General features: G+C 38.3%; 2 protein-coding genes across 2 annotated transcripts in view; one reads left to right on the top strand and one right to left on the bottom strand.

Moving 5' to 3' along the window:
- LOC117982145 (uncharacterized) overlaps positions 1-27,143 on the bottom strand; it is a 328,575-nt gene that overhangs the window by 249,362 nt on the left and 52,070 nt on the right. The window lies entirely within an intron of this gene.
- The window catches only part of LOC117982034 (zinc finger and BTB domain-containing protein 17-like), a 216,961-nt gene continuing 204,123 nt past the window's right edge, over positions 14,306-27,143 (top strand). The window contains exon 1 of the mRNA XM_069498764.1: positions 14,306-14,312. The gene's annotated coding sequence lies outside the window, so the exon portion shown is untranslated. The remainder of the gene's footprint in view (positions 14,313-27,143) is intronic.

Below are 27,143 nucleotides of genomic sequence, written 5' to 3'. Positions count from 1 at the left end.
CGCACTAAGGTGCGTGCAGCCTAGCGCTCGTGTGGTGGAAATATTTGTGGAAATGGGTGCTTGCATTAAGTGCTCTTATGGAGGAAGACATAGTCTTCATTTAAACAGGTCTGTGGAATTATAAAATAGTTGAATGATATGGAGGTGAGGTTGTCTAAGACGGTAGACGTGCTTGTCGGTGGCACTTTGCACTATGTCTATCGCTATTTTTTCCCTAAGGTGCAACTAGTTGAATGATATGGAGGTGAGGTTGTCTAAGACGGTAGACGTGCTTGTCGGTGACACCTTGCACTATGTCTATCGCTGTTTCACTAAAGGAGAATAATTGGAAGAAAGGAACGACCAAGCGGTCAATGTCCTAATGCCGAATCAGTGTTGCGCGTGTTGGGTCCGCTGCGCCATACATTGAATGCTACCACTAAGTGGAAAAAAGGGGTAAAATACAGGGATTTACTGGCATAGCCAGAGGTTATACACTTATGTAAATACAAAGTCTCAAAGCAGGGTGCTATAAAATGAACGCAAGAGCGGGCAGGCATGCACATGATCGTACGTGCTGTCTATTAGAACACCACTATGGTAGGTGGAAACATGGGAGCATGGCTCTATTGTAAACCAAGTTTGGAATATTATAACTTGAGAGCATAGCTCTTATTACTTACAAGCCAGTTTAAATAGATGGTGCAATTATAAATATTATCCAAATATCAATATTTCGTTGGAAAGCGCGTGCGGCATCGCTTCGACCCCATCGGTCGGAACGGTGTGTGTGCTCGCAAATGGTTACGTAATAACGTCCGGATTGTGGATTGAGTAATAACTCAACCGACGTTATAAAAATAGATAATATAATCTATCTAATTAAACTTATGTGCTGGACGACACATAAGATTTATACTCAAGTAAGAAAATTTGAGAATGGGACCACTTTAAGTACAAGGATACTTTTCTTATGTTATAGGGGCGATACTTCTAAAGTCTAAAAGCGATTCATGATTGATCTGGTAATGTGGCTGCTTAGGCGAGGTGAACCGCGCGTCCTTTAGGATACTCGGTAAATCCTTGCTTGAGCTGGCAGACGGAGTTGTACTCTGTGTTTACTTTCGATCTATTTGCTGGTATACGTTGGAGTGCGTTGGAAGATGATTATGCGAAGGAGAACCCTAGTGCCATTAATGGCGCCACTTGGCGCTTTGTGAATCCTTTGCTGAGCTGATTCTAGCATACTTTAATAACTACCGATCACAGAGGGCAGGTAATACTGCTGTTCTGTTTGTACTCTGACATTCGTTGGAATACTTAACCGCCTTATGGTGGTTAGTGAATACACGCATAATACATAAAGCAACTTTAGCGTTCGAGAGCACTTTAGCGAGAGAGGAACATAGCACTCTGGTGTTTGTGCATCCTACCTAAAGGAGAGCCTAGCGCCCAGTGCTTGTGAATCTTTTACTATAGTGATTTTTAGCGTACACAAATAAGTGATGACTTATCACTTGAGACCGAGCACTCTGAGTGCTAAATTACAAGGGTATGTGTGTAAAGGGACACGTTCCTTACCTATTGGGCTACGCATGTGTCTGAACATTGAATTGAATTGACTAGAGACACCAGATAGGTCTGTTGATCTCTATGTTACCCTAATATTGCTTGGAGCGTTGCATTCTTCTGATGGCTATTTATAAATAATACATAAAGCAACTTTAGCGTTCGAGAGCACTTTAGCGAGAGAGGAACATAGCACTCTGGTGTTTGTGCATCCTACCTAAAGGAGAGCCTAGCGCCCAGTGCTTGTGAATCTTTACTATAGTGATTTCTAGCGTACACAAATAAGTGATGACTTATCACTTGAGACCGAGCACTCTGAGTGCTAAATTACAAGGGTATGTGTGTAAAGGGACACGTTCCTTACCTATTGGGCTACGCATGTGTCTAAACATTGAATTGAATTGACTAGAGACACCAGATAGGTCTGTTGATCTCTATGTTACCCTAATATTGCTTGGAGCGTTGCATTCTCCTGATGGATATTTATAAATAATACATAAGCAACTTTAGCGTTCGAGAGCACTTAAGCGAAAGAGGACCATAGCACTCTGGTGTTTGTGCATCCTGCCTAAAGGAGAGCCTAGCGCCCCAGTGCTTGTGAATCTTTTGCTAGAGAGTGATTTCTAGCGTGAGTACTTTATCACTTACAAGTAAAATACAAAAACCCAGCATTAGCGTTTGAAGACACCTATGCGAGAGACGACCATAGCGCTCTGGTGTTTGTGCATCCTGCCTAAAGGAGAGCCTAGCGCCCCAGTGCTTGTGAATCTTTTGCTAGAGTGATTTCTAGCATGGACTACTTTATCACTTACAAGTAAAAATAATAAAATGCAACATACCTTCACACAATGGATTGAGGTCAGGCCTGCGATTATAACTTGCTTCGGCGGTATCGTAGTGCAAGCCGCTCATCCTTGAGATCTCTAAGATCATTACACTCATTCACACACAAAGGATTGAGGTTAGGCCTGCGTTTATAGCTTGCTTCGGCGGTATCGTAGAGTAAGCCACTCATCCTTTAGATCTCTAAGAGATCGATATACCTACACCACACCACACTACACAAACCATTTACAGTGGAACACGCCACTATAAAGTATGCTTGCATGCGCCGTGCTATCTCATGAGAGGAACGCACCTCTCCTAACAGTATGCTTGCATACATTGCGCTATCCCTTGAATGATGACGCGTAGTGGGGGGGGGAGCTCGTGTTCGTTGGTATTTTATGTTCTTAATGTGATAGGATACCAAGGGAAGGCAGAAGCTCACCGTTGAAGGCGCGGCGGAGCTTTCAACCATCATTCACTCCTAACCCCTTTTACACGAACTGGAGTGAATGGTGCCATTACACAGGGCTTCTTCTTCCTACAGTAGGAGGAAGAGCTTACATTTAGGTTTACACACGTTGAGTATGGGTACTAATATTATTACACTTCTTTTAATACGTCTCAATTGCTGAACCCACATCTTAAACCCCAATGGTTTAAATTCTATACCCGAACACGGTAGACATTTGGTATTCAATACGCGAACAACTGAATGATCGACCAGACAACTCCTATACACGAACGCACGTTCCAAAATAATGTGTTAGTTTCTATGCGTGAATACATACCTTCAAAGCCCGAACACCTACAGTCATTTGAGCATTCAATACGTGAATGCCCACTTCCCCTGCTCATACCCCGTAAGGTCCGTTAGGTCTGATGAACTCACTATTTCTGATACTCTAAACGTCCTTGGGTTATTGCGTTCACAACATGTTAAAAGGTTTCTACTGTTAGATGATACGCGTGCCACTAAAAGATATGAAATAGGAAGCGTATTCTTTAGGTAGATCAGTATATGAGGTAGGGTAGATTCATTAGGTAGGCCTCGGTAGAGTTACAACCTGGGGAATTATTGTACGGAATTGTTGGCTGGTACACAACAAGACGAATGAGAGGGGCCTAAACATGAGTCCGAAGAAGCGCATGCAATGCATTTTAATATAGGTAACTAAACAGCCAGCCGAATTAGCCAGCTGAAGTGGCAGTGGGCAGGCCACGTCTGCCACAGAACCGATGGCCGATGGAGCAGACGTGTTCTGGAGTGGAGACCGCGTATCAGCAAGAGCAGTGTGGGACGACCTCCAACCCGCTGGACTGACGACCTTAAGAAGATAGCGGGAAGTGGGTGGATGAGGAAGGCGGAGGATTGTGTGGTGGCGTGCTCTTGGGAAGGCCTATGTCCAGCAGTGGACGCAAACAGGCTGATTGATTGATTGATTGATTCAACTAAACAGCATCATCATAATCATGATCAAATCAGTTTGATGACCTCCCTGGCGCAGTGCTAAGCGCGGTGGTCTTATTAGTGGTAGGTCCCGGGTTCAATTCCTGGCAGGGATTTGGGATTTTATAATTTCTTAATTTCTGGTCTGGTCTGGTGAGAGGCTTCGGCCGTGGCTAGTTTTCACCCTACCGTAATGAATAAAAATCATGATTTATTTTTAATTATTCTCTTTAATAATAAATTCTAGCTCCATAAACCGCCGCTATACAAAAAATCACATCATTTTATTATTACAGTCCAAGACCATATGGCATAATATCATTGTAAATTGAACATTTGAAAATAGCAACCGCCGAGTTGCTATTTTCGGCGTACTTCTCAGTAGGAATGTTATTCCGAACCAGTGGTAAATTATTTTGACGATTCAAAAGCACTTGTAAAAGTTTATTTGAATAAAAATATATTCTAGTGTATTATATTCTGCATCAGTATACTACTACTCAGTACTTCAACATTGTCATAAAATTGATTCAATTATCAACATAGTTGCACAAACATAAAGGGGTGGCAGGAACTTTATATGGATTGCAGCAAGAGGTCGTCACATTACCTACTCCGCAATAAAAGTTGTTGTTCTTCGTCTCAACTTCAAACTTTACATCTAGGTTTTTATTCTAGGTCATTATTATTACTTTGTGTAACCTTTTAGCTGTCCGAGGGATCAAGCCAAATCTTAGAAATATATAAAAGGAAAAGGTGACTGACTGACTGACTTACTGATCTATCAACGCACAGCTCAAACTACTGGACGGATCGGGCTGAAATTTGGCATGCAGATAACTATTACGACGTAGACATCCGCTAAGAAAGGATTTTTGAAAATTCAACCCGTAAAGGGGTGAAATAGGGGTTTGAAATTTGTGTAGTCCACGCGGACGAAGTCGCGAGCATAAGCTAGTCAAAGTATCATATATAATAATAATATATTGGTGCGCGGGTCGCATGCCACTGTTAACACCGTCGTAGCTCGTTTGGTCGTAGGCCGTAGCACGTCATTTGTGTAGCAGAGTGCTACAGCGCGGCGATGCAGCCGATGTGATGTAGTACGCAACAGGTCGAGATGGCAATCGGGAAGGGAACGCTCCGCACATCCGCACAGCCCCCGCGCTAGCCCGGTGCGGGCGATTATGCGTGACCGATTGACATTTCGACCTGTCGCATAATTATACTATACGTAGACACTATGACGACGGACGACGCGCTACAACTATAGTAGCTACGCACTCTATTCAAACGCCTTTATATCGTCGGGTGTCTAAAATTTTTACATCTTGTCAACGATAACAGAATTAGCGTAAAATTGACCTAATGTCCTTGATTTAAAGTTAAAAATATATTTACATTTACATCAGCAGACATATTTATCTGAGCAGCTTCATATTTTGGTCTCAAGTCGAGACTGATAAAATGGATACTAAGATGATACGCAAAAGGTTGAGATGGAAATCGGGGTAGGGACGCGCTAATCTTGTGCGGGATAGTCGGTAGCCCCCGCCTCATACCCCGATGGCCATCTGGACCTGTCGCGCTATATAGATGTACCCACGTACTACCTTCACCGCAAGAGTTATTTCATGTAGGCAACACAGTATCAAATAAATTGTCACACCCACAATAAAAAGCAAAGTGGCGTGAATTTTTATCGACTCTAACTCTCGCACATGTCGTTTGAAAGCTGTTTACGGGTCAGATGACGAATTTCTTAATTTTATCGTCCTAGCGCTGTAATGTTCAACTCACAACTTTTATGTTACACCCCATAATATAGTATGTAAGATCATAAAAATGCAGTTAAAATTCGCGCATGAATTACTTACAAAATAATAAAGCAAAGCAGTTGAAAGCGTGGCTTCCACGGAACAGACAGAACAGTTCTGTTCCGTGGTGGCTTCATACTTAAGGCCCAAGACGAAAGAAGAAATTCAAATTTAATTTGGTTTTTCACAATTTGTAAACTAATGCGACAAACTAGACTTATGGCATTTCGCCCCTAGCAATATCATCTTCACAGGTTTATATAAAAGTCTTTACTTGAATATGTCCAGTTTAAGAAATTAGTTAAAATAATGACTAATTTGTGAGTAGCTCACGTCAAACTCATTATTTTGAGGAAACCCTCTTTTTTTAAACCCATATTCTTACCAATTAATTGTTGTAGGTATTACATACTGTTGACTCCATAATATAGTTTCATGTGTGGCCACCTAAGGGCTATGGCCACCTGGTATTCCCCTTTATAGTGTTGTAATATAATTAAAAAAATACCTAAATCCACGCGAACAAAGTCACGCGAGCATCAGCAAATATAATATATTCACCAAACAATAGGAAGCTGATAAAATATTCATAGCTAGCGATCGTAACGCAAACTTCCGCATGCATCACACGGCTGGTCAAAACATGTCAACAGGATAATAAGTGTGCGTAGAGACAAGGATCTAAAGTTACTGGTTGAGACACACCATTATTTTACTAGGTACATGTCTATAGCCAAATCTAATCAGAAATGAGAAGATCCGTAGGAGAACTAGAGTAACCGACATAGCTCAACGGGCTGCGAAGCTGAAGTGGCAATGGGCAGGGCACATAGTTCGTACAACCGATAGACGTTGGGGTCCCAAGGTGCTGGAATGGCGACCTCGCACCGGAAGACGCAGCGTTGGAAGACCCCCACTAGGTGGACGGATGACATCAGACGAGTCGCAGGAAGCCGCTGGATCCAGGTGGCGTAAGACCGTGGCGTGTGGAAGTCCCTACAAGATACCTATGGCCAGCAGTAGACGTCTAGTGGTTGATGATCATGATGATGATGATGTCTATAGCGGGCACTGACAAGTCAGCATTTTACGGCTACGTCGTGCGAGGCGTGGCGCAACTCGTGTACAAGTACAGCCCCTAGTACAGTTGGCAAACTTGACGAGGATTTTATTAAAATAATAATGGTTTGCTTTCCGATCCTTTCAACAAGATATTGACTAAAGAATTAACGATTATAATATCCGATATTAGTGATAATAAACATGACGTGACCGTAGCGCGACGCTGGCCGCTGCGGTTAGTTCAGATTCCCTTTGAATCGAAGCTTTGTAAAATTTTACTTACACAGCATGTTGAACTCTCACGCATGTGTACGATTTTTTTTATTTAGCTTGATAAATCCAAAAAAAACACTGTTATTTCATAATTTCAATTCTCAAGTAATTTTTAATTCTGACGGTAGTAGGTACCATAGCTCACGACAGTTAGGGAACTTCTAACAAAACGTCGAAGTGTCGACGTCACTGGCAGGCGTCAAATGTTAGTACATTTGACGCAGGTAACCCTAAAGTAGGCCTGTTTTTCTTTGATTTTACGTCACCATAGCCTACTATTTGACATATCTTCTATTCAGGATCAAACCGAGAGTTCCTTCGGTAATCATTCATCCAAGGTTCCTTCACTCTAGTCCACTGTGGCAGTACCCACTGACTCCCAATTTAATTATTCAGCTGTCTCTTCCAGTCATTTTCTTTATACCGATGTTCACAGACAATGCGAGGTATTCGACGACGCGGCATCATACACAGTCGACAGACAGACAAATAACTCGCCAAATAACCATTACGGCGAACACACACGCACACACTAACAATGGCTTCTCCCATTTTTCGGGGCTCTATCTTTCGCCTTTCTAATAATGTATGTATAAGGGACAAAGGTCGGAGCCTCTTTGTGAAGAGTATTATATAGACTGTAGTGATGATACTGTGGAAGATTCTTGCGACAGTTACTTATTTTGACGTCAAGGCGTCAAAAACTTTCCTTATAATATAAACCTACCTACTAGTTTTTTCCCGCAACTTCGTTCATGGATTTAGTTTCTAAAAAACCCGTTAAAATCTCTGTTATATTCGGGTCACATTACGGTTAACGTCATGCCCAACAACACTATAATTATCGCGATAATTCCGCCCACAATGAATGCGTTAAACTGAGTGGTCACACTTGAACGGCTAACGTCTAATGCCAATTGAATTGGCGTTAAAATCGTCTTACGCCAATCGACAATGTAAATGCCGTCAAATTATCGCGTTAAGTCGTGGTTATATCTACGTTAAATGGCTGACCATTAATGCGTTTATCAACGGCGTTTCCCGTTAATATAGCCTATGGTAAAAAATAAGCTGTAGTATCTCAATTTTCTAGAGCCAGCTGTTTGAGCTGTAGTACCTACGTAAATCAGTACCCTTATTATAAATGTGAAAGTGTGTTTGTTTGTTGATTTGTTGATTTGTCCTTCAATCACGTCGCAAAGGTGCAACAGATTGACGTGATTTTTTGCATCACTTTTTATCCCGGAAAATCAAAGAGATTCCACGGGATTTTTCCTAAACCCTAATTCCACGCGGACGAAGCCATGGGCATCAGCTAGTTGATAATAATTAATCATTTTATGTTAGTCGGTTCATGTCTACTTTTCACATATTCTTTTGGTTTGTCCACAGATAACATCGTCATTATATGCGTGTAAAAGGCAAAGTAAAAGGTCCTTTAGGCAATTTCGTTGAAGATGACAATCATTCCCGCGTGTAGTATTCCATTTTCAGTAGGCGACGTACTGAAAACAGGCTAATTTCACGGTTCGCATTGGAATTCCTCGCCAGTCCATTCCAGCGCCAGTGTGCTCAATTACGAACTCCGGATGGGTTCGAACTTAGTTGGGCTTCTTCCTCTTCGCCCCCCCCCCCTAAACCCCCTTAAACCTTAACAATTGGTGTTGCCACGATACTAAGTGTCTAGCAATGGATGATGTGATTTCTAATACTAGTCCGATGAAAATATAAAACAGTTAGATTTTATACTTTGACGAAAACTTCATAGTATCTGATCGTTTCTCCCTGTGATGGGAATAAAGTGCAGAGGAACTTTCAGTTTTTGTAAAATAACGATAATCTGGCCCTCACAGGCTCTTTCTCTATAGGATATCACTGTAGTCGATCATCTGTACCTACCCATATTATATGAGTAAGTGTGAAAATAAATAAATGCAAAAATGTATTTGTTTATTGGTTTGTCCTTCAATCACATCGCAACGGAGCAACAGATCGACAGGATTTTTGGCATGGGTATATTAAAAGACCTGGAGAGTGACATAGGCTACTTTTTATCCCGAAAAATCAAAAACTTCCCACGGGATTTAAAAAACTCTAAATCCACGTGGACGGAGTCGCGGTCATCAGCTAGTCGCTAATATTTCAGCATTGCTCTACCCATATAAACTATATGAGTATATACGACTTAATTACGTACCATCCATTCGAATTCCAAATAGACTGGTGAATATCATCGATCGGCCAAAATCTAGGGATCTATATACCTACATCGCAATAAATTAGGGGCAAATTGCTTCCGAGTCCAGTGCCGTTGAAATACTGCCAGGGGTCGTTTGAACCTCATTTTTATCGGCTACGTGCTTATTTATGTAGTAAACGATGTCAGGGAATCGATTACGTAACATATGATGCAATCATTGAGATCATTGAAACCATTCCTATTGGAACGATGGCGAAATTTACAGTTTTTAATAAGACTTCGGATTCACACAGTCATAATGTATGCTAAACCATTGTAGACCGATTTGGCGCACTAGTACACATTATATCAATGATTTTTAGGGTTCCGTACCCGAAGGACCCTATATTACTAAGCCTCCGCCACATGAGTAGATCCCATCCCTCGTGTGCCTCAGCTGTCCGTCCCTCCTTGTAAAATATTTTTATTCATTTACGAGCTCTTTCTCTACTACTACTTCTACCTTGCGAAGCCAGGTAAAAGAAAGATACATAGTAGACTAACCCATCCATATCCATACTAATATTATAAAGGGGAAAGAGTATCCATTTCACGACCCATCCATTTAACTGATTTTGAGAAAATTTGGTACAGAGATAGCTCGCATCCCGGAGACATATAGACTAGGTACTTTTTACACCAGAAAATAAAAGAGCTCCTACAGGATTTAGAAAAATCCACACGGACAAAGTAGCGGGGATTTTCATCATCTAGTAGTTCATTAAGTAATATCATGCATCACCAGTACCTATAACAACAACAGCTAATTAAAATTAATGAACTTGGTTAATAATTGTTTGCTGATAATCATCATTAACTCTGCCGGCAAGCTAAGTGAAACTGTAATTTGTGGCGCTTAGGCGCTAACGCATGTCCGACACGCACGATGCCGATTTATTTTATTGCTCTAAATAAATAAAGTTAATCGCATATTTGTTTCCACCGAAAGTACGACACGCAGCAAATTTACTGAAGGTCTCGAACATTTCGTCAACCGATTACGCATTACGCATTCATAAGCTATAGGTCTGTACATCGGCCGCAAATAATAAATGATAAATATACCTACTTTACTGATGATTGACACGACTTGGTCCACGTATACTTAGGTTTTAAAACCTATAGGGTACTTTCCGTTGACCTAAAATCATGAAATTTGGCAGGTAGGTAGGTATTATAACATAAGTAAAGGAAAAAATCCGAAAACCGTATTTGTGGTTACATCACAAAAAAAATTAAAATGTGTTCGTGAACAAATAATTATTATTTTGTATTTTGAAAGAATGGGATATCATATTATGAAAGGACTTTACCTGTATATTCTAAAACAAATTTTTATTTATTTTTATGCACAATAGTTTTTGATTTATCGTGAAAAATGAGGAAAATACGACTATAGTACGGAACATTTGGTGCGCGAGCCTGACTCGCACTTGGCCGGTTTTTGACTAATTAAATAGTAGTTTTATTTTAACCTAAGCTTATACATATAATCTCTTAATAAGAAACGATGAAAAACGGAACCCTACAAATTAGGCTAGATTGTAGTTCAATTGAGTAGCTCATTGGCACGCAATATAAGAAAAAAAAATGCGTGAATAATAATATTATAATACCACAATGACAGCATCATAGTTTGATGCCAAGGCAAATGAGAAAGTAAGAATCCCTAGGAATAGCTAGGTGTCCCTAGGATGTCCCTAGGTTGATCTTGTATTAAAATTCGACAATTTGTTGACCGTACTGCGTCCGGTGGTGGGTAGTGACAAATGTGAGTTTATCTTTACTTCATTCCTCTAAATAATTCTAGTGATGTATCACTCGGAACGCCATGAAAAATGTTACGGAATAACAAATGTACTCGCATAACAATGTTTTATTTTAACTACATATAAACTGGTTTTAAAAATTATGGTCACGTGAAATGTTTTTTTTTTTTATAAAATCTGTTCAGTTATAAAATGCTTTACACGAAACTCTACTATGACAAATATCGGATTAAAATGTTGTTGCGTATCCATTCAGAATGGTTGAAAAATACCAGTTATTTCTGCTGGTTATTTGATAGTGTTTTTACGGAAGAATAAAATCATCAGCCCTTTGTTTTCTTTTTTTTTTACAACATGAAATAACTTGTTCTATCACTTTTTCATTAAATTACTTACATTTAAAACTTAAGCCAATAATTTTTGGGTATGATTGTATGCTTTTCAATACAGACAAGAAAAATCGGTTCTTTACTTCAATTAGTTGCGTTTATCCATACTATCCATACTATAATATTATAAATGCAAAAGTGTATCTGTCTTTCTGTCTGTCCGCTAGCCGTTCACGGCTCATCCGTTCAACCGATTTTGACGAAACTTGGGTACAGAGATAGCTTGCATAGCGGGGAAGGACATAGACAAACTTTTTATTCCTGAAAAACCAAAAAGTTCCCACGGGATTTTAAAAACCTAAATCCACGCATACAAAGTCGCGGGCATCCTCTAATAATAAATAAATATAATAATTATATAATGTTTTAGAAATCGCGTGAAAAGTCTTTAATTTACAGGGATAAATTCTATGTCCGTTTCTGGAATGCAAGCTATCTTTGCATATTACATCAAATTCGACTAAACAGATGGGTCTAAGCCCTTTTCATTTTGTCATCTCAACCCATCGCCGGAGCACTACGGAGTACTGGTCAGTAGGCCATAATCTGCCACGCTGGCCCAGTGCAGATTGGCAGACTTCACACATCTTTGTTCCTCCTCACGGTGCTTGAGTAACTTAATAATTTTTATGCCATCTTTAACTAGTATTATCTAGATTATAATATGCCATATTTTGTACAATCATTTTATTATTGTATTGTTCTATGCCGATCTGACTTTCGTAAGCGCTTGTAATTTTTTGCGTATGACAAAAAGTGGAGCTCACATTCTATCACAACTCAAACTAAGATGAAATCATTGGTTGAGTTTTCTTTAGTATGTTATACATATTTTTATCTTTTTATTTTAGCACGAATCTCATAAAATAAAATATATTGTATAAAAATAGAAATAGGTTCTTAAGCATTTACTATATTAAAACAATAGGGTAAATGAAAAACTATGAACCATAAAACATCATGAAAACAAAAATGTGAACATCACAAAATATAGGGGCTCGTGGGAAGGTATAGCCGGGCAAAGGTTCTCTATTAAACAACCAAATATAAATTCAACAAGAACAATAAACAATATTCTGCCGAGTACACTATACAAGTCACCGCAAACTGTTTAATCTCAAGGAACAATGGCGCAGAAATTTATATTGTGGTACATTTGAGGGCGTGTTATTAGTGTACAACTCAGAATAAGTAAAGTGAAATCATTTAACATATTTTATTTTATATGTTACATATTTGTACCTATATTTTTATTTAACGCGAACTTTATAACAATAGGGCTTTTAGGGTAAATGAAAAATTATAAAACTTGCAGCATTACAAAATTAAAAATGTGAATAATACAGAAACAGGTACCTACTCGTGTGAAAAAATCCTTCTTCTCGATACCGGGTGAAGGTCCTCTACTAAACAACCAAATATAAATTCAACAAGAACAATAAACAATATTCTGCCGAGTACACTATACAAGTCACCGCAAACTGTCTAATCTCAAGGAACAATGGCACAGAAATTTATATTGTGGTACATTTGAGGGCACGTTATTAGTGTACAACTCAGACTAAGTAAAGTGAAATCATGTAACATTTCTTTTGATATGTTACATATTTTTAATTTAGCGCGAGCCTTGTAAATAATAGGTTCATATGCATTACTTTATAACAATAGGGCTTTAAGGTTAAATGGAAAATCATAAAACATGAAGCATTACAAAATTTAAAATGTGAATAATACAGAAACAGGTGCTCGTGTGAAAAAATCCTTGTTTTCGATACCGGCGAAAGAACTTCTGACAACCAAATATAAATTCAACAAGAACAATAAACAATATTCTGCCGAGTACACTATACAAGTCATCGCAAACTGTTTAATCTCAAGGAACAATGTCGCAGAAATTTATATTGTGGCACATTAATTTGAGGACACGTAGGTACAACTCAGACTAAGGTGAAATTATTTGATGAGTTTTCTTTTCGTAAGTAAGTTATTTCGTATCTTTTTATTTTAGCACGAGTCTTGTTAAACAATAGGTTCATATACATTATTATTATAAAGCAATAGGTAAAATACAGAAACAAAGACTTGCCTGAAAAAATTCTTGTTCTCGATGCCGGGCAAAGTTCCTCTATTAAGCCACCACTAGAAACCACCACCAATAGAAATTCAACACGAACAATAAACAATATTCTGCCGAGTACACTATACAAGTCATCGCAAACTGTTTAATCTCAAGGAACAATGGCACAGAAATTTATATTGTGGTACATTTGAGGGCAAGTTATTAGTGTACAACTTAGGCTAAGTAAAGGGAAATCATTTAACATTTTTGCTTGATATGTTACATATTTGTTCAGTACGCGGCCGAAAGTAATGTACATGACCTTTAGAAGGAGATAGCGAATTTCTAGAGCACTGTCTCTGTTGTTGAGAACCGACAAAACATCATATAGGTATGAGTGACTGAGACAACGCTCTACAAAACCAAACACAAATGTCATTCTAAAGGCCGATGTCCATTACTTTCGACCGCGCACTATACCTAATTATTTTACACGCATGAATATTAATTATCTTACGAATACCGAAAAGATGTCGACCAAACATTTTGCTGTAGTATGTAGCCAAAACAAAAAGAGGAAAAAACAAATGAATTAGGTTTGTCAAAACACAAAAGCATGAGTAAATCTTTATATATAAAAATGAATCGCTGAATGTGTCGCTGATCACAAATCTCGAGAACAGCTGAACCGATTTCGCTAATTATTTTTTAATAAAATTCCTTCAAGTACCTACGAGGATGGTTTATACGGAGAGAAAATTTAAAAAAAAATCCTGAAAAAGAATCGACTGTTAGGCGGTACGAAGATCGCCGGGGCAGTTAGTAGCTGTATAAAATTGAAATCGGAATTCCTAACCAAAGTGGAGATATTTGAGATCAAAGTGGCCAGTACGACAAAATGCCAATTTCATATTATGTAAGGAGTAAGGACCTAATATTTATAACGTATCTAAGTATGTACGAAATGTACGATTGCTCTCATATTTCGGCCACATCATACGGCGGGGGAACGCCAGCTTAGAAAAGCTCATACTGACGGGCAACACTGAGGGCAAAAGAGCGAGAGGCCGCTCACCAACTAGGTGGTCTGACCAGCTAAAGGAGTCCAGCAGGTGTGGATTTTATCACATAGTGAAAATGACCACCAACAAAAGCCGATGGAAACAGATAATCCATTCGAGGGCAGTTTGCCAGGACCACGATCTTCAGCAATGAAGAAACGACCGGAGAGAGAGAAAAATATGTACGAGCCTTAACTGGGCACCTATTTCCGTATATTTACAACACTATTATTTCAACAAACATCCCCAACGAATGGCAATAATGAGATGAAAATGTACGCACATTATGTTCGCGAGACGCTGACTAACCCTAAAATGATAGATGTAAATAGCTCCATGCGACCCATATAGAGGGTTGGTTGCGGGGACATAAATTATCGGGGCAATTGTTTGCTCTTTGGGGCCATTGTGACCCACTGAGTATAAGAATGTTGAAATATTTCATAGTCCCCTAACGAGCGATTGTACTAAATTGTTCGATACAGTAAGTACTTTCATAACGACAGGTCATTCTATGCTATGGGTGAAATTTACTAAACAAATATTTTATTAATAGGCCCTAAAGTCCCTAAACAACCCTATATAATATCTCTTTTTATCAGTCTGCCAATCCACACTGGGCCAGCGTGGCAGTTTACTGTGGCTTAAACCCTTCTCATTCTGAGAGGAGATCCGTACTCAGTAGTGAGCCGGCGATTGATTAATCATTATGATGATGATAAACCCCATATAAAAAGTTTACATTCTTATTATATTTACGAAATAAAAATCTGTTTTAGAATGTACAAGTAAAGCCCTTTCCTATATGATACCCCACTTGGTATAGTAATCTTACTTTGAAAGTTGAAATTAGCAATTTTGTTCATGAAGACATTTTCATTTTTTTCTTGCGATGTTACAACAGATTCATAGTTTTTAGATTTTTCCCCTCATGTCTGCTATAAGACCTACCTTCCTGCCAAATTTCATGATTCTAGGTCAACGGGAAGTAGCCTATAGGTTTCTTGACAGACAGACAGACAGACAACAAAGTGATCCTATAAAGGTTCCGTTTAATTGGATGGGCAATAAAAAGATAGCTTACAGACAGACAGACACACTATCGCATTTATAATAATAGTGTGGATTAGGCATGCAAAAAATTAGTATACAGAAAAATATATATGAAACAAAAATATTATATTTCCCGGGAAGCTGACTAACCTTAAAATGATACATGTAAATAGCTCCACACGACCCATATAGGGTTTGTTGTGGGAACATAAATTCGATTCAATATCGAGGCAATTGTTTGCTGTGCCGGGGTCATTCTGACCCCAATGCAGGGACGGTAAAATATTACATACTTTATATACAGTTCCGGTGGCAAAATTATTCCATGCAATTTTCTAGTCATAACATTATTATGGTCAGTACAATTTTGTTCGATGTGAGAGTATCTATTATATAAAAATGAATCACTAAATGTGTTGGTCATCGCAAATCTCGAGAACAACTGAACCGATTTTGTTAATTCTTTTTTTATAATATTACTAGAAGTACGAGGATGGTTCTTACGGAGAGAAAAACTTAAAAAATTTGAATCGAATGTTAGGCGGAACGAAGTTCGCCAGGGCAGCTAGTTTTTGATTAAAAGATCTCTTGATTTTGTTTGGATGATAAATAAAAATATTGAAATTCTATGAATCTCTTAGGCATCATCACTTATCACTAGCTGAGATTGCAGTCAATGGCTAACATTTATCTGAATAAATAAAAAATTAGCATTTAAAACATACCTACAATTTATGATACATCATAGTAGTAGGTATGTATACATATATACATAATTTGCTTATGCTCGCGATTTCATCCGAGTGGACTACCCAACTTTCAAACCCCTATTTCACCCCCTTAGGCGTTAAATTTTCAAAAATCCTTTCTTAGCGGATGCCTACCTCATAATAGCTATCTGCATGCCAATTTCAGCCCGATCCATCCAGTAGTTCGAGCTGTGTTGATAGATCAGTCAGTCAGTCACCTTTTCCTTTTATATATTTAGATATGTAACAGGAACCATAGACGCTAACGAGGAAACCAGAACCAGAAAAAAGCAGCTAAATAGAGAATAATGGGTAAGAGTCTAAAGCGACAAGTTCCCATATTGGAAAGAGTAGAAAAGATCACGAAACTGGTAGTTATTTTTTCAAAGCGAGTCTTTTAACTGCTTTAAATATACTGCGCAAAAAATAGCGTGTTTTTTACCTTAGGTAATTATATTATTTTATCAATCTTGATACCTACTTAAATTTATATTTTATTAAGGAAACTTCGCAAACATCCTCTTTAAAAAGCGTTATGGGCAATAAAGCGCCATATCGAATGTTATATTTTACAACCTTCTATTAAACAGGCGGAGGTATGGACGCTTCACGATATTCATTATTTAGCGTTATAGCGGTAGCTGTGCAGTAGGGGTCTAAAATGGCCCCGCGTATCAAACAACATTATAATAACTCTGAGATATTTAACGCGTCTTCCCCATAGCTAATAGTCAATAGATCTAAGTTCAAGAGTTCATCGTTCACTTGGCAGGTACCTACTCTTTAATAATTTTCTTGCAAGGAGCATTTCTTTACTTATAGCAAACCATTACAAAGTCTACCAACGTACAACAGTACAAGAAGAATACGGCGAGCATTTCAATAGCATACTAAAATCTAACAAGTGACATATTGAGATATTGCACCTGCATTCCACCCGAAACTGGTTCACTCCGGAGAAAACTTGTTTGAACCGGGGAAAACCGGTTTGCAATGGAGAGAATCAGTTTAGAGTGGAGCATTCCAGTTTATTTATATCATTGAGAATGCACCTGCATGTAATTCGGTTCGTTTACAATTGAGTACCTACGTTCTTGCTATTGAAACTTAATTTACTGTCTGTTGGAGTATGTCGTCTTCGTTGTCGAGGTATACTGATGGACTTCTAGTACTAGACATACGTCTCTTGTATGGATTTCTAATAGCTATCTTGTTTCTACGTAATATTGTTTGTTTTGTTAGTGGAGTTGATTGATACTCAAATTTAAATAACGGCTTGTACATGCCTGTGATCAAACCTTGTTATGTGATGATACAAAAGTGATACATACATTATTTAATGATACAACTGCAATATCCTGGATAGGTCTAGTAGTGGTGTACGATTTACGAACGGTAGCTTTTTCTTATAAAAAATTGTTCAAAAATATTAATGGAAAAAATGGAGTGGGATTTAACATAATATAAAATGTTATAATGTGAGAATTCGTATACGCGGCATCGTAGTGGAAAGCGCTTAGCGGGACAGCTTTGCCGGATTTTAAACACTTGTGAGAAAATTATAACAAAAACAATAATAATTGTAGCCGTACAATTTCAGTACAACCGCAATTAATTTATGCACCCGAGTAATTTGTGCGTCGACAATTATCATCAAGTTTAGCAGCCAAGTGAAATTGTAGCAATATACCTACGTCCGACACGCACCAAGCCGATTTATGTCATTGCACTAAATAATTCTAGTGAGGTATCGCGCTTTACCCAAAAAAGCTTGTTTAAAAAATAAAACAAATTGCGTGTATCAGGTTCAGATTTTATCTGCATCGAGCAGATTGAAGAGATCGGCACAGATCGGTGTGCAAACTCTCTCATTTGTTGGTCTTACGGCTTTGCTAGTATGGAAGGTAAAACCCTAATATAAAAACTACAATGTACACCGAAATTCTCGCACCGCACAGAACCATTCTAAACACTTGTCAGAAAATTATAGCAAAAACAGCAATTGTAGTCGTACAACCGCAACCGCAAATAATTTATGCACCCGAGTAATTTGTGCGTCGACAATTATCATCAAGTTTACCAGCCAAGTGAAATTGTAGCAATCAAGCTTAATATACGTCCGACACGCACCGAGCCGATTTATGTCATTGCACTAAATAATTCTAGTGAGGTATCGCGCTTTGCCCATGAAAAATGGTACAGAATAACAAATGTTCCCATTTGCGCGGTATTTTGTTATAACAATAAACTCGCGTAGGAATTTATAATAGTGACACGAAATATCTCTATTTTGTAGCGCGTGCGTACTAAAGACTTGAGGCACTTGAAGCTCGTGGTAGCTAAATACACATTCTGTAAAAATTTCAACTCATCTACCTATTACGGTTCACGGGATACAGCCCGCTGGCGGACAGACTCAATAAGCCTCGATAGGTCAACGGTCAAAGAGCGGACTGAAATCGGAAAGGTCGGCGGTTCAAACTCCACCCGACAAGAAACCCTTAAAACTACGTTTTAACATCAATGGTTGCAGTAACCACGCAGGTAATTTTTTTCAAACGCAATATAATCACGGAAGTACAGTCAAATACAACCCAATAGCTATGTAAAGGCCTTTGCCCAACATTTTATCAAAACTAAAAATCCTAAACCGTATTGACTCGTTATCTAAAATGCTTTTAAAATAAATAAATTCGCCAAAACTAAAAAATACATTTTATTGATCAAAAAAGAGAGTTTTTTATATTCCTAGCAAACACATATTTTTCAATGTACCTACGGTGTATTTTTTATATATATCATATGCCTGGATCAAACGTAGTTTGTAAGAACTTTGCTTTATGTATTTTATCCCCTCAGGGGCCTCAGGGGCTACTACAGAGGTCGCCGGGGCCAACAACATCACAGAATGAACTAGCCTGATCTTTATCGTTTTTGTAAATTGTAATCGGAGCAAACATTAGTATCGATTCGAGATTGATAAAATTTTCAAAATAATACATTTAACTAGCTTATAACCGCATCTCCGTCCGCGTGGACTACAGAAATTTTAAACTCCTATATTTTTACCCTCTAAGTGGTTGAATTTTCAAAAATATTTAATTAAGTCTGCACAACAAATTGCATAGGTATTTTTCTAGTCTAAGGATTATTTGTAAAATATTAAAATAATGAATAAAGTACATAGTTAATTCGATGCCACTTGATATAAACTTGTTTTTTTCTTGAAGTTTTATTGTGATTTATTTTTTCGCATTGTAAATTCGTCTCTGTTTTGTTTCTGACAAGATTGGAGCAGTCGTCATTATTCTGAGCACGGGTCTCTGCTCAAAATGAGAAATAGGTACTTATGTTTTCTCCGATTAATGTTTTCAAAATAATGTACTGAAATCATCCAGTTACAATTTTATTACAAATAGGCACAGATCTCATATTTAACTTAATAATAAATCCCTAAAGCTAGTCTATGTACATTTATCCCCTCAGGGCCTACCCCAGAGGTCGGCAGGGCCAACAACATTGCAAAATGAACAGCAAGCCTGAGCTTTATCTTGTTAATTCGATGCCGACCTGTTTTCGTCGTCTTTCAGTCTATTATTTAATCAAGTCTGCACAACAAATTGCCTAGATATTTTTCTAGTCTAAGTCTGCTGGATTATTTCTAAAATAATAAAATAAAGAATTAAGTAATTCGATGCTACTTGATAAATAAACTTAATATTTCTTTCTTATTTTTTCGCAGTGAAGAATGACGTGATGTTGTGTATGACAAGATTGGAGCAGTCATCATCATCATCATTAAACAATCGCCGGCCCATTACTGAACATAGGTTTTCTGTCGAAATGAGAAGGGTTCTGGCCATAGTCCACCACGCTGCCCAAGTGCACATTGGTTGACTTCACACACCTTTGAGAACATTATAGAGAACTCTCAGGCATACAGGTTTCCTCGCGATTTTTCCTTTGCCGTTAAACTCCGAAATGTTAGACGTGTGCCGGGGTCGAAGCCCCGACCTCAGGAAGTGGATGCTTTGACCACTAGGCAATCATAATACTATTGGAGCAGTACTGATACTAAATTATTAGTACCGGTAGACAACGGTGTTTGCCGCGTTATTAAGCTGCGTTTTCATATAGGTCGACCATGGGTAGAACGACTTCGGTATTATGACTAATTCGTTCTACAAGACGATAAATACGTTTTGACGAAATCGCAGTCGAAGTCAGCGTCATCATCATCGTCATCATCATCATCATCAACAACCGATAGACGTCCACTGCTGGACATAGGTCTCTTGTAGGGCCACACGCCACTGATGTCTGATGTCGTCCGTCCACTTAGTGGGGGTGGGGTCTTCCAATACTGTGTCTTCCGGTGCAAGGTCGCCATTCCAGCACCTTGAGACCCCAACGTCTATCAGTTTTACGAACTTTTGCCACTTCAGCTTCGCAACCCATTGAGCTATGTCGGTTACTTTAGTTCTCCTACGGATCTCTTCATTTCTGATTTGATCACGTAGAGAAACTCCAAGCATAGCTCTCTCCATCGCCCGCTGAGTGACTGAGCTTTCTTACGAAATCAGCGTATTATACAGAAATATGGCGCCGAATAAAGTTGTGTCAACTAAGTAGTAGACGTCTTTCTACTTTAGCCGAATCGAAACTAAAGTTGATCGACTAGATCAAAATATTGTTTACACGGTCGATTATCACGGTTGAACAACCAAGTCGATTTACCCAGGTCGATCCGTGAAAACGCGGTTTTACCGCGAGCCAAACGTGTGTGACAATGCTTCTGCATGAACGCTCTCATAATAATACTACTTATATCAGCAAAAGTTCCTACTACGTACAACGCACCGCGTCTCACTAAAAACGTAGCCTAAATGTTAACTAGTGCACATCATATAGCTTTATTCTCAAATATCAGTAGTATGAACTATGAATGTCAGAGTAACTTAATGCAGAGACGTGAAATGTCATAGAGATGGCTTCACAGTTCACACGTAAGGAATAACATAAATAAACCGGTTTGCTCTGGGGTAAACCAATTTTCTCCGTCTCAAACCGGCCCCATCCGGTTTCGGATGTACACCGCCGCGAAATGCACGTGCAATCTCAATCTGTTTCTCGCTAGATACATTTTAGAAGCTCCGTGTAACGTGTTATATGATATAGACTCTAGAACGCATAGCTTCTAGTACCTGACAGTTTACGGGCCTTCAGAGATTTAGGTTAGGATAATAACTTTAGCGAGTGAGTTCCTTGATGTTAAAATTTGCTACCGTGCTATTTTTGATTTGCTAAACGTGCTTAACATAAATACATACTCGTCTGATCATATTGTTTGTAATTGAATGTATTGCCCTTGTCTTCGTCTCGCCACTCGCCGTTGCTGCCATCGCACAAAAATAATTCAAACTCGTGATTCAGGGAATATACTGATGCAGAATTTATCCTTTAATGGGAAATTGTATGGGTATGGGTATCGTTTAATCGCCATAAGTTGACCATAAACTACCTAATAAAATTGACTACCGAAAAACATGTATCATGAATGATTAAAAACATGTATCATGAATGAATAAAAATACAAAATAAATATTACAAATCATAAGCAACCTAATCATAATATAATTCGTGAATACAAAAACACGTAGGTAAATATTGGCAAATAATAAAGTTGATTACGCATAAGTAACGTCGTCAAAGACGTGAAGAGAATAAAACTACAATATGGAATGGGAACGACCGATAGAATACGGGCGTATATGTTAATCAAACACAAAGCACCCGAAACGATATTACCAGAACTCTCATAAGTAAGGGTGTCATCATACTGGCGATTTATTAGCGTTTTTCCAGCGCCGTCGCAACACTGAGACGCGGACGCCGCAGTTTCACAATTTATCACGCACTCACTCGCACTCACGTATAAATTTGGACCCAACTACATATAAATAAATATACTTAGTAAATGTGTAATCAATAATAATTAACTACGTAGGCTACTCACGTGAGTAAAACTTACAGGAGCAATCTAAGTCTATGCAGTCTAAGTTGCCAAACTATAAGAGACATGCTGCGCGATTGCGGTGGAATGACAGCTACAATGTCACAATCGCAATCACATCTGATTGGTTGACGCTCTACATTAGGGCGATTTCGTAAAACCTGCATCAATCATTATTACAATCTCAATTGTTGTGATTGGCTGAATTTGTGCGATTCTTGTTGCAACAATGCATTGTAGCCAATAGTGAGCGAGCGCCAACCATTCTGAGGTGGTTGCAATCGTGACATTGTAGCTGTCATTCTACCGCAATCGAGCAGCTGATTAAATTATAACGCGCTGGGCACATCAAAACGCGCTCGCAAATCACCAGCGTGATCAGACCTTTAGGAAAAAAGATATTCACGAATGTCCAACGAGATTATACTTCTGCGGCGTCTGCAGATCCAATAATTCGTTATATTGAAGAAAGTTTCCTTCAAAGTTGCCGTCTCGAAATAATTTTCTTTGACCTCGTTTCGACCATCATTAGTATTATTCTGATTTGCCAATATTCGGGGCTCGGGATTTACGACTTTTCCTTTTCACTTTGATTTTTGAAATGCTTTCTGAATCTGTAATCGTTGCGATTAACTTTTGCAATTTTGATATAAATTGTCACGTTAATATTATAGCCTTATTTTGTCGTAAAATGGAAATTTATATAATAAGTATGTACTACTATTTTTTAACCACCTTTTTTTATTCAGATACAAGTTAGTAATCTGACCTTGACTGCAACCTCACCTGGTGGTAAGTGATGATGCAATCTAAGATGGAAGCGGGCTAACCAGGATGGAGTATGGCAGTTTTTATGCAACTCCTTTGGTTTCTACACGGCATCGTGCCGGAACGCTAAATCGCTTGATGGCACGGCTTCCCACCAGACCAGACAAGACATTTAGAAATTATACTAATTAATAATTCCAAACCCTTGCCAGGAATCGAGCCCGGGACCTTCCACTTTTAACACCATAGCACTGCGCCAGGGAGGTCGTCGAACTTCTTAGTTTATTCCGTTTATCCACCCTAGGGTGTATACTCGGAAACGTGTGTCCGTCGATAGTAATATATAAGTCAATGCGTGTGTCCGTCTATTCACCCTGGACGGGGTGGACTAATGAATTTAGGAGTATTCCGCTTATCCACCCTCAAACAGCCACCCCTAGGGTATACCCGGATGAGTCCACTAGGTGTCGCGCAAGAGAGGCTCTGGTAGACTTATGGTGGATTTAATTGGAATAAGCGTACTTATATATTTTTTTGTGTAAAGAAAAAGTGCTTGGAAAATGAGCCTTTTGTGAATTTTGCGACTCTGGCAGCTCCGACTAGTATTGCAGCCCGTATGTGATCACGAACTATTTGAAAAACAGTAATAAATTGTTTCTTTAAATAGATTTTGTTAAAAGTATTTTGAATAGTTACAGAATTTTACGTTGTTATAAACTCACGTTTTTTTTTCTTGTTCTGTGTGCAATAAATTTGTCTATCTATCTAACGAAGAATGACTCACCAAAAACTGGCACTGAAATTAATATTACAAGGTTCATAATAAGATTGCCATAGTTCTGACTTCAGAGTTGTCTGAGAAGGTACCTCGAAAGTGTTCAGATGAGAACAAACGCTTTTACCAAAAGTTTAGCGCTTAATTTCTAGTTTATGAAGTTCATCGTTGTAAGGAAGAGAGTAAGAAATCAGAGAAGGATATTAGGTTATTATCATAGATTTTTTTGTAATTCAGATACAAGTTAGCCCTCATAGCTTTAGTTTTAAGTTTGCGTAATAATTATCACCACGATATCTTACAAATCCAACAACTGACAATCGAAATCAGTAATCTATTACCTATTTTGAATAAATCATTTGTCTTTGACTTTGACTTTGACTGCAATCTCTCCTGGTGATAAGTGATGATGCAGTCTAAGATGGAAGCGGGCTTACCTGGAAGAGGTATGGTAGTTTTTATTAAACCCATATCCCTATGGTTTCTACACGGCATTGTACTGGAAAGCTATATCGCTTGGCGGCATAGACCACTACTAAGGACACAGAAAGTATTTTCAAGTATTTCATAATTTCCAGCAGGCTTCCAGCAGGCAGGCACCAGGCATGTAGTTAGTAATACGATAGACACTTGTAGCTATCAATTCTCAAGTCTATATTGTGTAACGTGGTGCAATTCGATAGCATATTCTATCTAGCTAGCGACACATTGAGATATTGCTCCTGCATTCCGTGCGGCAGACCTCTACAACCCGTGAGAACCGGTATGCGCCGAAGAAAACTGGTTTAGTCCGGAGAAAATTGGTTTGTGCCCATTTATTGGCATTCTATGGGAGGAACTTTATTAGAAATATTGTTTTTAATTTATTCTGTTTAACTTTATCTTTAGGTCGTTATATTTTAAACTACTACTATACTACTGCTATAGGAAAATCTAAAAATTCTATCAATTTCTCCCTAATCTTAAAACATCTAATTAATTTCCTGTCACATCAAAACCGGGCATCAACAGTAATTGTGTTAATCAGGATTTACCATTTTACCCCTTGGACTTGTTCCAGTTTTCCACTGAAAAGTTAATCAGCTAAAAGCCTTTTAGTTACCGGATTAAGAAACGAGTTAATTTATTGCGAACTGAAGACGAGATTTTTTTTTTTAATCCTTAATTATAATGGCGATGTTTCCCCCGGGCCCATTAGGGCTCCCAGGGTCACGAGATGCCGAAATTCTTTTTAAATTCCGATTAAATTGCTACTCGGAGCTAAATTTTGTAGTCTACATGGATTTACTTTCAATATTTTTCCTCAACATTTTTCCGTTCTTTATGGTGTTTCATATTTTTTAAACAGGTCACGTCCTTTCGCGGAAATTATAAAATTTTATACTTTTGTACGTTTATATCAAGGTACTTATAACTAGGTATATACTAACAAGGATAGATATTTATCCAGATATTATAATATGGAAAACGGTGTCTCTCTGCTACAATTTCTCGGCCCATCCACTTCACTAATTTTGATGAACTTTTGGTACAGAGATAAAATTATTATTTTGGGGACGAACAATGAACATATTAAATGCTAGGAACTTTTTATTTCAGAAAATCAAAGAATTCCCACGGAATTATTGAAAAACTAGCTTATACCCGCGACTTCGCCCGCGTGGACTACACAAATTTCAAACCCCTTAGAGGTTGAATTTTCAAAAATCCTCTCTTAGCGGATGTCTACTTCATAATAGCTATATGTACCCGTAGTACAAGATTTTACGTCTCACCAAACCAAACCAAATTCGAGAGTCGAAATACTTCCGCGTTACAGTAAAATGGACCTAAACAGCCTTGAATTGAAGTCAAATATTCAATGCCACTGATTTTAATTTCGCAATGTTTCCGCTTGGAGCGCTGGCTGTAGAAGTGTAGCCAAACTTGAGCTTTAAAACAAGGCATTTAAGATCCAGTTTACTGTTACGCGGAAGTATTTCGACTCTCGAATTTGGTTTGGTTTGGTGAGACGTAAAATCTTGTACTACGGGTACTGCATGCCAAATTTCAGCCCGATCCATCCAGTAGTTTGAGCTCACCTTTTACAATAACCATCTCACATTTCCCTTTTAGATTTAAATCCACGCTGAAAACGTCGCAGAGATGATCTAGTATTTCTAAAATCCATACTATAATATTATAAATGCGGAAGTGTGTCTGTCTGTCTGCTAGCTTTTCCCGGCTCAACCGTTCAACCGATTTTGATGAAATTTGGTACAGAGGTAGCTTGCAACCCGGGGAAGGACGGAAAATTTAAGAATTCCCACAGGATTTTTAAAAACCTAAATCCACGCGTACGAAGTCGCGGGCATCAGCTAGTAATAAATATTTCTAAAAGAGTTTTATCAACAAAAAATTTACGAAAGTGAATTGAGAATACAATAGCAAATTGAATGCCACTTTATCATTTTCTTTGTAAGATTTTGAATCCTTAATCAAATTGGAGTTATCTCATCTGACGCAGCTCAGTTTTTCCGACATAAGACTTAATTTTAAATTAATTCTCTTCATAAAAAACCGACTTAACTTAGAACGTCGCGTCACTAGAAGTTAGGTAGGTACCTTACCTACCCAAAAATTTAGCAATAAGGTCATCTTTTGTATGTACTTACTTTATAATAATGTCATTTGTAACTGTTTTTTTTTTATATAAAAAAGAATATTAGCCATGTTAAATGACTAATATTCCCCTTTCCTCTCCAATTAAGCGTCAGGCTTGTGCTAGGAGTAGGTACGACAATTATAGTGCAACAGGCGGGGTTTGAACCGTCGACCTGTCGGTTTTCAGTCCACTCCTATACCGGTTGAGCTATTGAGGTTTGATACGCAATAAAGTTATTCAAATAAATAAATATTTTTTTAAGGACCTGTCATCTCGTCTCGCGGTATCCACAGGGGACCGGAGGGCTGGCAGTTACCTCGGTCAGCATAATATTAGTCTGGCCATTCAACGAGGTAACGCTGCCAGCGTTCTGGGTACCCTGCCTCGTTACGGTGGTTTAGATGATATTTTTGATTTGTAATTTAATATTTAACTAGCTTATGCCCGCGACTTCGTCCGCGTGGACTACAAAAATTTTATTTAAAATCTCTTTAACTATGAAATTTAAACATAAATGAGCTTAATAAAATATGTCATACTGCTAATTGCAAAATATTAACTACAAAACTTCTTTATAGACACTTCAAAACTGACAGACTTTCATACAAACTTGAAACCGCTATTTTACCCCTTTAGGGGTTGCATTTTG

The sequence above is a fragment of the Maniola hyperantus genome, chromosome 5 (genome assembly GCF_902806685.2).
Source record: "Maniola hyperantus chromosome 5, iAphHyp1.2, whole genome shotgun sequence".
Lineage (NCBI taxonomy): Eukaryota > Metazoa > Arthropoda > Insecta > Lepidoptera > Nymphalidae > Maniola > Maniola hyperantus.
Note: the sequence above shows the minus strand (reverse complement) of the source record. Positions and strands in the feature narration are given on the sequence as shown.